This window comes from Cibotium barometz, chromosome 42 (genome assembly GCF_041138505.1).
Source record: "Cibotium barometz isolate CiBa-2024 chromosome 42, ASM4113850v1, whole genome shotgun sequence".
Lineage (NCBI taxonomy): Eukaryota > Viridiplantae > Streptophyta > Polypodiopsida > Cyatheales > Cibotiaceae > Cibotium > Cibotium barometz.
In genome coordinates, this window is record NC_141087.1 from 38,513,270 (window position 1) to 38,526,335 (window position 13,066).

Sequence of the window (13,066 nt, forward strand, 5' to 3'; positions counted from 1 at the left end):
GTAAGACGTAAATATAACTTTCTTTCTTTTCTTTTCTTTCTCTCTCCCTCCCCCCATCAGTTGTGCTCCTTGCCCTCTCTCATTAGGGTTCAACAGGTGGTATCAGAGCAAGGTTCTCCAGTTGCTGCTACTTGTGCCACCTGCACAGGCCCAAATCATTGCAGTTCTGGTCGCCACCTCCGCCGCTGCCCAGAGCCCGCCTCCTCTGGTCTTCGCCGTTGCCTAGAGTGTTAGAATATGTGCATCTCATGTGTCTAGGCCTTGTATTGGGTTTGGACATTTATCTCATGCTATATATAGATTTATGCTAGTCGTGGCTGATTTATGACAGTCGGCCAGGTTCATGATGCTAGTCAACCAGTTTCATGGCCTCCTATATGAAGGCCTCCTCTTCTTACTTGTAATTATTCCATCCATTCTCAGACGCATTGCTGACTCCCATTTGCTGGCATGGTATTCTCTTTGTAAGGCCTCTTGCTACACAATCTAATGTTCATTGTCTGATATCTCTTTCTCTACCTCTCCCCCTCTCCTATGTGTTGCTTCCGCTAGTGCTATTCTATCATGGTATCAGTTGCCTAGGTACCTGGCTGCCCACAGGTGCATTTTTCTACCTCGTGGCGCTCCATTTCTGGAGCTTGAAGGTGGCTGTGTTTTCACTGCTGCATCAACGTTTTCTGCATTGGCGCTCGTTCTTCATCAGCGTTTTCATCTCCTGGTGCTCCTACTCTGTGGTTTCCTTGCGGAGTCAAGGTGCAACCTAGAGGCGGGCTGCATTGGTGATCTGTGGACTGTTTTTTTTTTAACAGCTTGGACAGCAGACGGAGGTATGTTTCTTGCTTATGGTGTAGCCCAACAAGTGGCTCTTGTCTTTCATCTTCTTTCCCGGCTTCCCTCCCCTGGGTGTTTCTCGGAGGATTTTTGTGGACTGTTTTGCTGATGTCCAGCCGCTCTCTACCTCAGATTTTTGAGGGGGCTAATTGAGACGAGGGTCGAGTATTGATTTCAAATCCCTCCCCCCCCCAATGTCCACCTATGGGTCCCAACGTAATTGCAAATCCAGCATGGCACAGATTCTAGCGTTCCTCCCCAAGATGGCCCCAAATCCTTCGTCCTCCACCGCCCCAACCACCCCCGTCATCGACCTTCACCAAACTTTAGTAAGCATGATGGTAAGTGCGATCATGCTGTTGTTACTCAATTTATTCATCAGCTTGAAGCACATTTTCCTTTAACTAAAATCATAGATCCACAAGACGAAGTCCATGTGGTAGCACGTCAACTCACTGGGGAAGTTGTTACTTGGTGGCAACATTGGTCTCAACTTCACACATACCCATCCATAGGCCAATTTCAATTTGTTTGGGATACTGTTGTTGTTGACCTCAAGGCCCGTTTTCTTCCTCCATAGTATATGACCAACTTGAGGACGAGTTTTACAAACTCACTCAGAATGGTTCCCCCATTTTGACCAATTCCAACATGGTCATTACCATGTCCCAGCAGTTGGGTATATCAGAAGAAGACAAGCTAAAATAGTTCATTAGAGATTTAGACACAAACATTAGGTATCCAATTAGGAATTTTGAGCCTTAGACTTATGCACGGGCACTAACCCTCACTCAGAATTAGGAGGTGATGGTGAATGGCGGTAAGCCTAAGCAAGTACAGTCTAATCCTAAGCCCTAGTAGCAGTCATCTACCTAGGGTAGGGGGGCTCAAAACAACAAAGACGAAAAGGACCAAAAGAAAAATTCTCAGGGTCAATCGCGCAATAAAAAGGATTCCACGCCCAAGAAGACTTTGGAGAAAAAAACTAAGGAGGGCATCACTGGAGGTTACCTCCAGTTGGATGAATAGACATGGTACAAAGCAGAGAACCGTTGTTTCTTCTGCCACACTGTAGGACACAAGAAGAAGGATTGCACTAAGTGGCCGGCTAAAAAGTCTTACACGGCACCCACTTCTACAGTAGACCGTAGCATCCCTATCCACACCTCCACCATCAGCCTCTAATGCCGTTTGATGATAAGCCAGAGGGTGATTCTGAGGGATAGAAGAAGGCTGCCATCTGTGCCTATGGCACTGCAAGGGGATGACAGTTTATTGTTCTCTTTGACATGGGCAATTCAAAGGATGCCATCTCTCCGCAGTTGGCAAACCAAATGAATTGTACCTTGGTTCCTTATTATTTAGATGTGGATGGATTTACAGCTTGGTCTACGTACACATATCCCTCAAAAAGCTCAACAGTTTGAGTTTCAGGTTCAAAGGAAACATTCCAGCGGGGTTTCATTGTCTCTCCTCTTTTAGGGTGTGACATGATCCTTGGGATCCAATGGTTCAGACAATATGCACCCATTCCTGATTAGAGGCAAGACACTTTCACTATTGTTATGGTTTTCCTGAGCCCATCATGATTCACAGGAAACACCGGGGATCGGAGCATTCCTAGAATACCCACTCATTTCCCACATTCAGGCCCAATAAGCCATAAGAAAAGGAGTAGAGTGTGTGTTGATTTATGTCCGCTCTCAGTCTAATGCAGTTCCGATAGCACCTGTAGTGGAGTAGAGGATGGTTGGTCTCCTGTCTCAATGCAGCAACATTATGTTGCGAGACGACCTCCCACCCAATCTCCCACCCAGTAGACCTGAGGACCATTGCATAGAGTTGGGTGGTTCCTGGTTTAGAGCCTCCCAGCACGTTGCCCTATTGCCTTTCCAAAGCATTGGAGAGTGAGCTTGAGTAGTAGTTATCCCAGCTACTTTGGGTTGGATTTATGTAGCTTTTCTCCTCCCCATTTTCTGCTCCCATCCTGTTTGTGCAAAAGAAGGATAAGACTGTACGCTTATGTGTGGATTGCAGGGTGCTAAATAAGATAATAGTCAATAATAGATTCCCCATACCAGAATAGAGTACATCCTAGAGAGACTCAATGGTGCTAAAATATTCTCTAAGATAGACTACCATGAGTATATAACATGCACGTTCCTAAAAGGTGAATTTGGGCATGTTCCTGGATTCATCTAGGTATATAATTCAGCCATATTAGTGGGCATGCAGATTTCACATTGTGAAGTTTTCGTCCGAGTTGCGGCCGGTTGATATTGTGCTAATTCTTTCTATCTTTAGCGGTGCATTTTATTTGCCCTATCAACTACTTATTTGTTGTACTAATTCTTTCTATTTGCTACTTACCTGCGTGCTAGGCTTCATTATGGTTGAGTCTGCCTTTTGCATCTTCGGAGGTTTGACAGAAACTTGGTACGAAGGGCTGTGTGTGAATATATGCTCTTATGTGTGTGTGTGTGTGTGTGGAGTGCATGTGTGAGAGCATATCTTGATAGAGAGTTCTACACCCACTATTGGGTACTAATGACGTTAGTGGGGATGTCGTAGTATCTAGTCCATACTATGCATAATGGAGTTGATAGTCATATAGTCTTGTGGGTTGACTACCATGAGTATATAACATGTAACTTCCTAAAAGGTGAATTTGGGCATGTTCCTGGATTCATCTAGGTATATATATTCTCTAAGATAGATCTTAAGAGTGGCTACCATTAGGTTCGGATCTTTGAGGCCGACATTCCAAAAACTGTCTTTAGGACCGAGCGCAGCCACTATGAATTTGTGGTGATGCCTTTTGGACTCACCAATGCACCAACGACGTTCAACAAGATGATGTCTCGGGTTTTTCCTGGATCTCATTGGCAAATGCATCTTGATCTTTCTAGATGATATCCTTATCTTCTGAGGGACTGAAGAGCAGCATGAGCGAGATGTGGCAAAAGTTTTACAACTCTTCTAGGATGTGAGTTATTTATCAATGCTAAGAAGAGTGACTTTAGAGTACTGGAAATACATTATTGCAGATATATCATAGCTCATCAGGTATTAGCCTTGATCCTGAAAAGGTACAGGCCATACTCAGTTGGGATATTCCCAAGACATCCCAGGAAATCCGCTCATTTGTGGGTCTTTATCAGGCCTACAACATGCATATGGGCAAGTTTTCTGACTTTGGAGCATCTCTCACCGACTTGCTCAAGGGTGTGAAGACTCGTCGTTAGAAAGTGTCCGTTACGGGCAAGGCTTTAGAGGCATTTCAGGCATTGAAGAAAGTTGCCTCTGAATCACCAGTCTTATCATGGGATGATCCTTTCGAGATGATTTCCGATGCCAGTAACCTAGCCATTGGAGCTGTTCTACAACAAGATGGTAGGACAGTGGCTTATTATAGCCGCAAGTTGAATATTGACGAAAAGAATTATTTGGTATATGACAAAGAGCTTTTGGGGTGATGACAAATATTTCGTAGCTGTTCAGTGCATTCCATCCACAGACAGATGGCCAAACAGAGATATGTAATCAACTGGCCCTTGACATTCACAAATTATATTGCCATGACCAATAGTCGAAATGGGAACAATATCTTCTGTTGGTATAGGCAATCCTAAATGATCCTCACTTATCGAGTATTGGCCGGACGCTGTATGAGGCAACATTTGGTCGCCAGTTCTTATCTCTTTTGACGAGATAGGTATCACCATCCCTAGAGGCCAACAAGACTACTGAAACATTTTTGGAAATCATTGAGTCAGTTAAGGAGCGCCTTGCCAAAGCTCAGGAAGCTTATACCTGGCAAGCGAATAAATCCAGGGGAGATGTTAACTTTAAGGAAGGGGATTGGATATATCTCCAGATCATGAAGCAACGGTTGAAGCAAGTGGACAAGCGTTGTCCCAAGATTTCATTCTGTAGTTTCGGCCTGTTTCCGGTCATTCAAAAGTTAAGTGATGTCTCTTTAAAGTTAAAGTTGGACTATGCATAATGTCGTTCATGTTTCTTGGTTGAAGCAATATGTAGGTCTAGCATTGCCGGAAAGTTGGACTATGCACAATGTCTTTCATGTTTCTTGGTTGAAGCAATATGTAGGTCCAGCATTGCAGGATGTATCAGAAGAGCAACAACCAGATATGATTGACGAGGCAGAAGTCATAGAGCAATAACAAATTCTCCTCCATAGATGGAAGCATGGTTCTAGTCGAAGAATAAGATAATTTTATACAAAGTTCAAGGACTGAGGAACCCATGAAGCATATGGTTGGATGAAGAGTTTTTTTAGGAGTACCCCCAATTATGGGCGGACTGTTGGAAATAAGTGCACACTAGGTGTACTATTTCTCTAGTCTAGTTTTCAGTTCAGTCTTTGTGTCTTGAGTCTAGTGCCATGTGGCACCTCTACATTTATCCCATAAGTGAGTCTACTCAATCTTGTACTTCTCACCTATAAATTGTAGATGTCACATCAATGAATGTATCAATCTTGTGTCTTGTCTACACTCATCTCAAGGTAACTCTTTGTCTTTCATTTGTTCTTGTTTCATTTCTAGTTTTGCTCTTGCTTTCATATTTTCTACATGGTATCAGAGCAGGCTGCTCCTGCCCTGTATTGCCCGCCATAGCTTCAGGCCACCATCTCCCTAGCTGCGCTCAGCTTGTAGGACCAGCCTATTCACATTCTGCACAGGTTGCGCCGGCTTGAACCTTGTGTGCGCCAGTTTTTTTGCTGTCCGCCCTGCGCCACTCTGATTTCCAGTAGCTGCTGCGTACACCTCTCTCTCGCTTGGAGCTGCTGCTGCCCGCCGTACTGTTGCAGCTCTCCTTTGGCTGCCTTCTTCATCGACTCAAGGGTGCGCATCATCTCAAGGCAGCTGCAGATCGACTTTCCTCCTAACGAGCTATTTGCTGCATTCAGTTCTGCCATTGCTTCCTCTTGAAGAGTCTACAAGGTACTGTGCATTGTCTCCTTCAGTTTGCTGGTCAGTCCTTTTCTTATCCTCATATCTGCAAACTGCTAGTTCCTCATGCTTCGATGGGCTGTCAAATGCTATGGCCTTGACAAGTGGTGAGAGAGCCGGCTTCTAAAAACAGTTTGGATCTCTTCTTTCATTCATTTCTGCAATCTTGTAAGGGAATAGACACTGCCCTTGCATTTTATCAAGAGGTAAGACCTTCCCACATGGCCTCTTCTACTCATTCTCTCATGTCTATCGACAAATTCAATGGGTCCAACTTTCATACTTGGCGAATCAAAATCAAGTGCCATCTTATGAAAGAAAGTCTTTGGGACGTTGTTCACCATGCTGCTCCCGAAGATTCCGACATTGAGCAAGTTATCACTTATGCTCCCACTGCCAAGAATGACAAAGCCTATGCTATCATCTTGCTCGGTCTTGGAGATGATTACATTCATCACATCTCCGACATACAATCTGCTTCTCGAGCATGGATCACTTTGGATACCCTTTTTGGACCCCGCTCTAAAAATTCTAAGATTGCACTTATGATCTCATTCTTTGATCTATATATGCAGGAGGGAGCTACTATAGCCTCTCATGTCAATTATTTTCGCAGTCTTATGGTTCAGCTTGCATCAGTGAAGTCCCCCATCTCCGAAGATATTGCTATTGCTGTGCTTCTCAAAAGTTTACCTGACACCTATGCTACTCTTGTCACTACCTTCAAGTATCACAATAATCCTACTCTTGAAGGTATCATCAATGCTCTCCAAGAAGAGGAAAGAACAAAACAACAGAAGGTAACTGACACTGCATTTTTAGCAAAGAAAGGAGGTTCTAAGGTAAGAAAGCCTTGCACCCATTGTGGAAAAACTAATCATATGCAGAAGGACTGCTTCAAGGCTCATCCATGCACCATTTGTGGCCGTGATAATCACCGGGAGAAGGACTGCTACTCTAAAACCTCTACATCAGCACCTGCATCTACCTCAGCCCATGTGGCTGCAGCATCTACATCAGCAGATCTTGCTGTTCATTCCTCACATGATGAGGAATGGGCTTTCTGATTACTTCACCTTTCTTGTCTACCACTTTGACCACCGATGATGTAGGTCAAGGGGTTCTAGTGTCTTACTCATTATGCTTTTTGACCTCTCTCTTGTCCCTACCCAAGAGGCAGAGATTGCCCTTGAGGAGGGGATGTCTTCAAGGTCCATCTGTGTGTCTACAGTCAGTCTTCTGTCTATCTAGTCTTGTCTGTCTATCAATTTGACTGTGTCTTGTTTTAGATCCATCTTGTCCCTATCCTTGTGGACCCATATGAGGATATCACTTGAGGAGGGGTGTCTCAGGATCTTTTTCTCATGTCTTGTCTCTCAGTCTATCAGTCTTTATGTCTGTCTTCTAGTCTTGTCCATCTTGTCTTCTAGCTTGTCTCTCAATCCTTGTCTAGTCTCTCTGTCTTGGTCTTATCTTTTGTCATGTTATAGTCTTGTCTTTTTGTCTTCCTCCTAGTGTCCACTTAAGGAGGGTGTTGGAAATAAGTGCACACTAGGTGTACTATTTCTCTAGTCTAGTTTTCAGTTCAGTCTTTGTGTCTTGAGTCTAGTGCCATGTGGCACCTCTACATTTATCCCATAAGTGAGTCTACTCAATCTTGTACTTCTCACCTATAAATTGTAGGTGTCACATCAATGAATGTATCAATCTTGTGTCTTGTCTACACTCATCTCAAGGTAACTCTTTGTCTTTCATTTGTTCTTGTTTCATTTCTAGTTTTGCTCTTGCTTTCATATTTTCTACACGGACTACTTGGAAGCCCTGAAGTTGCTGCCGAGCTAAGTAGGAGGGAATGTCACGTGCACCCTGCCATAGTTACTAGGAGTTTCAGCTACGCCTGATTTGAAACGGGTTTCAGAAACGTTTCATAAGTTTCATAACTTTTTGAAATGGCAAAAAAAAAGTTTCAAACAAAAATACAAAAATATATATATTTTTAAATATAGAATGTACAGTAGTATAAGAAATAAGTGTTTAGGTCTTACTACTTAGCCTATTTATTTCAGCAGGCAAAATACTTGAAAAACATGCCTCATAAAAAAACACATTGGATTCATTATTATTCAATGTAAACAATGATTCAATGCTAGAAAACAACACCCATATTCATCTCTCTACAATCCACATTCCATACATGATACTGGGCAGCCAAGAGTCTGGTACTTCACTTAACACAATGATAAAAAACATCATAATAAAGATAAATCATGATGACTCCCAAGAGTCATGACAATCACACAATGTCCCACGGTCCACCAAATCCAAAAAAAAGTACATAGATAAATGACTCAAGGCTCATCCTCTTGCCCATCATCCTCATCATCCTCTCCATCACGCTCATCCTCACTCTCACTACTAGTACCACTGGCGGAGTCCTCAAATGCCTCATCCTCATGATCTGCTTGTGTCGCACTGGTACTAGCAACTACCTAGGATCGTGTGCCATGAGATGTAGCGGTAATCTCCTCATACAACATGGAATAGATATCTCTGTCCTCATGAGGGATGTCGGGGATCTCCTTGCACTTTGTGATATCAATCTTGTCAAGATTGACTTGGCAAGGCTCGATGGGGTTCCCTTTCTGCTCTATCAATCGCAAGTTGCAATGACAGAACACAAGCCTCTCCAATTGTGCAGCTGAGAGCCCATTTCTCTTCTTGGTGTGGAAAAGTGCTCATGTACTCCAGTTTCTCTCACAAGGTCCTGAACTACAGTCTTGTGAGAGAACTCTAATGGCAATGCGTCTCTGCAAATAAAAATCAACACCATTCATCATTGAATAGAAGTATAAGACTGTCAATATTCTTAGACAAGTTATACTTAGTAACTTGTTACTTACCAAATCTGGAGTACCAATGCCATATTTCTCCCACCAAGACACAGGCTCCAACTGTGTGTCCCTCAGTTGTGCTGTTGGCTGTCCAAACATATGGCTACTTTTCTGATATATGAGAAGCTCATCCTCCATCTTTCTCATAAGTTGCACATCACCACCCACTAGCCTGGAAATTTAAGAGCTCCATCCTGCCTCTAGCTCCTCACTCAATTACTGCTCCTCACTTCTCCAAAGAGGATGCAAAATGTGTGCAACTGCGTGGATTGGCCTATGAAACCAATCCCAACGTTGGTTCCATATCTCCCTAATATCTTGAACTCTGCATATGAGTTCAAAGTTGCAAGTGGAAAAACAAAAAGTAAGCAATGAGCATATACTTCAATCTTCTAAGTTCTATGATCTATCTAACTTCAAGAGAAAGAATAAGAGTGATACCTCTCAGGAGACAATAATGTACAAGCATCAAGGGCTTCTCCAATCTTGTCCATGAACTCAAAGAGGAGCCCAATGGCACTCCCCTCCATGTCCGTGAGTCGAAGGACACTATACATGGGATTGAGTGTCTTGACAAGTGCCTGCGCATCATTCCACCAAGTCTCCCTCATGACCATACAAGCAAATGAAACTGACTTTTGTCATCCCATGTTGCCCACTCACGACATACCACTGCGCATTAGGCCATGGTGCACCCTCACGAGCCTCTCCACCACAATGAACATGTAGGCAAAGCGGGTTTTGGATAGCTTCAAGAGCTCTAGATCAGAATTGGCTCTAGCACTTTAGGCCTTTTGGTGACAAAGTTCACCATACTAGAGGCTACAGAAAAAATGTTCCTCACCCAATCCAGCTTTCCCACATCTTCTATCATCAAATCAAGGCTATGTGCAGCACAAGTTGTCCATACAATCTTGGGAAACTCTTCTTCAAGCATCCTTCCCATGGAAACACAATTCGACCCATTGTCTGTTATCACCTGCACAATGTTGTCTGGGCCAATCTCCTGTATAGCCTGGCGTATATGCCTGAAGATGAACTCCCCTGTCACCACTGTCTCCGCCACAGAGGCATCAATGGCACGAATAAACATAGTGTCTTTGCATGAGGAGACCAGAATGTTATAAACACTCCTCTTCTTCACATCTGACCAGCCATCACACATCAAAGTACACCCATACTTTACCCAAGTAGCCTTAAGAGGCTCCATTTTTGTCTCAACTGCTAGCTTCTCTCTCCGAAGCTCTGTAGTACGTAAGGCCTCATATGAGGGACCATCCCACTCACAACCTATGCGTGAGATTGCTCTAATTGTTGTCCTCCATCGAGGAGTCCGCAAAATATTGAAGGACAATGCACACTACACAAAAAGCTTGGTTATCTCCCTTGTTGCCTCCTTCATGGCAGCCTTTTGAAACCCTGCCTTCACATGCCCTTTCTTCAACAAAGGTAAAGCTATCCTCTTTGCTCGAGGTTGTGAACTAGAGCTACCCCCAACAGATACTGACTTTGCATGCCACCTACTATAGAATCTTGCTCTTCCACAGTCATGGCAGCCTCTTTTAAATGCTTAGGATCCAGGATCTCCTCAATAGGAAGGCCTACTTCCTTAGCCTTCCAAGCCTTAAGGCTTTCATAAATGTGCCTTGGTATGACCTAACAAGGTCCCACCCCATGGCCCTTTGTATGTGTGAAGTGTGCCTTCAACCGTGTAATGCTGCCAAGATGCACTTCTGCACAAAAATTGCACCTCCATATTCCCGAGCCTGAGCCTACATACTTGCTCTCCCATGTGACATTGCTCCACAAGGGATCCTGTGCGTGAGGCATCTTGCAAAGTTGCAAGCAGTAAGAGAAATACCCTGTAACCTGTTGCCTGCATAGGTTGTGATAAAATCCCCATTTTAGTTATGGGAAAAAAAGCTGATATAGGCTGCAGGTAGTAGGCTAGAGCAGCCTGCACTATGTATAGTTAATAGTATACTATATAGAAACATAAAACACAATAGTATAGATTCTAGAAACATAAAACACCTAGGCAGCTAGGCTTACCTTGAGACTTGGCACTGGGCAATAGGCTTGGAGTCTGGATAGCAGTCGTGACCCGTGAAGGTGGGTGGTGGACAGGTCACACTGCACAGGCTACAGCACTCGGTCGGGTGAAGGTGAACACACAACAGTCGGCCACAACACTGCAGCAGTCAACCACAGGCTCCTCAACAGCCGGCCACAAATGGACAGGTCACAGGCAGTCGGGAGTTGCCAATTAGTCGTGAACAGCACTCGTCAGGACTCGGCCAGCAGTTGTGAACAGGGTGGACAGGTCACAGCAGTCGGGAGTCGCCAAGCAATCGGGTGACGGGTCACGGGTGGAGTCGTGGACAGCTTCAGTCGGCGGCAGCAACTCGAAAGTCGAAACGTGTGCGGCTGTGTGAAAGCACACAAAGTACACGTCGGGCGAAAAGATGTGATAAGACCTTTTTTTTGATAGATAAAAAATGTGTTTCAAAGTATGAAAATTTTGTGAAACGTTTCAGTCCGTTTCAAATGGACTGAAACGAGTTTCGTTGCTACTATGCACCCTGCACTAGGGCACACAGTGACACATGGCATGATCACGAGTGTAACATTTGTACAGAAATAAGTACCTTTTTTAGGAATATTTGTCGTACCCCATGACCCCATTGTGAGCCCTCAGTCTAGGGACAGTTAGGCACGAGCTACGTAGGCCAGTCTCCGAGCCATAGAGGTCAGCCTGGAGTCAGTCCTCTTAACCCACTTGGAGAGCCCCATCAGGTAAGTGCATGTAGTAGTGAGCCAAAGCTTTTGTTTTGCATCAGAAGCATTAGCAAGCATGTGTAGTTTGGCTGCATGCCTATGGACCCCAGCCAAAGGCCAGCCCATGGCTATAACACTTTGCAGCAGCCTATTTAGGGCTGTTTACAGTCTTGGACAGCACATGAGAACCAGCCGACAACATGGGAAAACTCCATGTTGCAGTCGGCCAGCATTAGATAAGGGCTAAGGCAGCAGGTCGGGTGGTATAACCGTCGGCCAGCAGCAGTTTGGGGCAGCAGAATTGTGCACAACATTAAATGCTGTTTGCACAACATTTAACGCTAATTTTAGCATTTTATTTGTCCACATGAACTGGCCGACAACATCTGTACTGGCCGACCAGCAGTCCTGAGCCTATAAAAGCATGGGCCCAGTTCTCAGCCATAATCTATCAAGCAGAAAATCAGCACGGAGTCAAAAGTCAGCATTCTTCCTCTCCAAGCAAATCATTGAAGCTCCTCTTCCACATTCAGCCAGTATATGTGCAGTCCTACAGCTATCTTGGACTAGTATAAGTGGCCCAGAAATGTCTTTTGCAGTGCCCTTGGATAGGTCACTTTGGCCTTTTGAAGACGTTAATATAACATTTCATTTCATTTCTCTCTCTCTCTCTCTCTCACACACACACACTTTGGTCTCATAGGCCCATTGGGTCTTTAGTGGACGCTTAATATATCTTTCTTTCTTTCTACTCAGTGAATGGATGTTAAAGATCTCACCAAAAGAAAGGTTTAAAGAAGGCTTGCTGTGTATTACCATGATCAACCTCAGTGCATGTAACATGGCTATAAACCATTCTTTCCCTAGTATAACATCGATCCTATGTAGATTCATAATAAAAAAATCTAGGGACTCTATATAACTTTGGATAGATATTGGTAACTAAGACACACGCCTGTCCGAGATCTGTCCATGTCTTGCCAGCCAGGTTCACACGATACACGTGATTACTTGGTTGCGTCTTACTCACAACTTCTGCACAAGTTTAGCATTAACGAAGTTGTGAGTGCTACCAGGGTCAAGAAAGATGTGCATAGTCTTCCCTAACACCGACCCATACATATGTATCAAGTTGTTAGGACCGAATACTGCCATGTTGAAATTACATTCCATGTAGGCACTTTGACCTAAAATAGTTGTATCAAAATGGAAGTAATGTGAGGTTACTTGTCACTTCTGTCAAATGAGCTTTCTTGGGTTTAGTCTCGCATTCATGTGATGCTTCTGGCCGCAAGTGAAACACTTGCCCTCCCGAAGGTTGCGCTGGTGCTCTTGATCCTTCTTCGGACTGGACTCACCCAAAGTTTGGCTTTTGTTTTTTGGAGCCTTCTTAGCCTTAAACTTTCATTTACGCTGGAAAGTTGCTCAGAGGTTTTGTGGCCTGAGGTTTCTGGGAAACAACTCTGAATTTGGCCGACCATCATCTCTTAATAAATCCTAGCACATTGGATGGCATCCTCCAGTGTCTTGCTATGATTATTCTTCACTTGGAGCTTGTGTTCCCGTGCCAATCCACAGATAAAAAACCCA

The 13,066-nt window shown here is 44.1% G+C and overlaps 1 protein-coding gene and 1 long non-coding RNA gene across 3 annotated transcripts in view; one reads left to right on the forward strand and one right to left on the reverse strand.

Annotated features, from left to right (window-relative positions):
• The window catches only part of LOC147614454 (GTP-binding protein, HflX), a 156,060-nt gene that overhangs the window by 32,398 nt on the left and 110,596 nt on the right, over positions 1 to 13,066 (forward strand). The gene's annotated exons all lie outside the window — the stretch shown is intronic.
• On the reverse strand, positions 8,341 to 9,074 carry LOC147614455 (uncharacterized). The gene is made up of 2 exons (XR_015263034.1): positions 8,708 to 9,074; positions 8,341 to 8,614 (listed from the first exon to the last, which is right to left on the reverse strand). It is a non-coding gene; the product is annotated as an uncharacterized LOC147614455 (long non-coding RNA).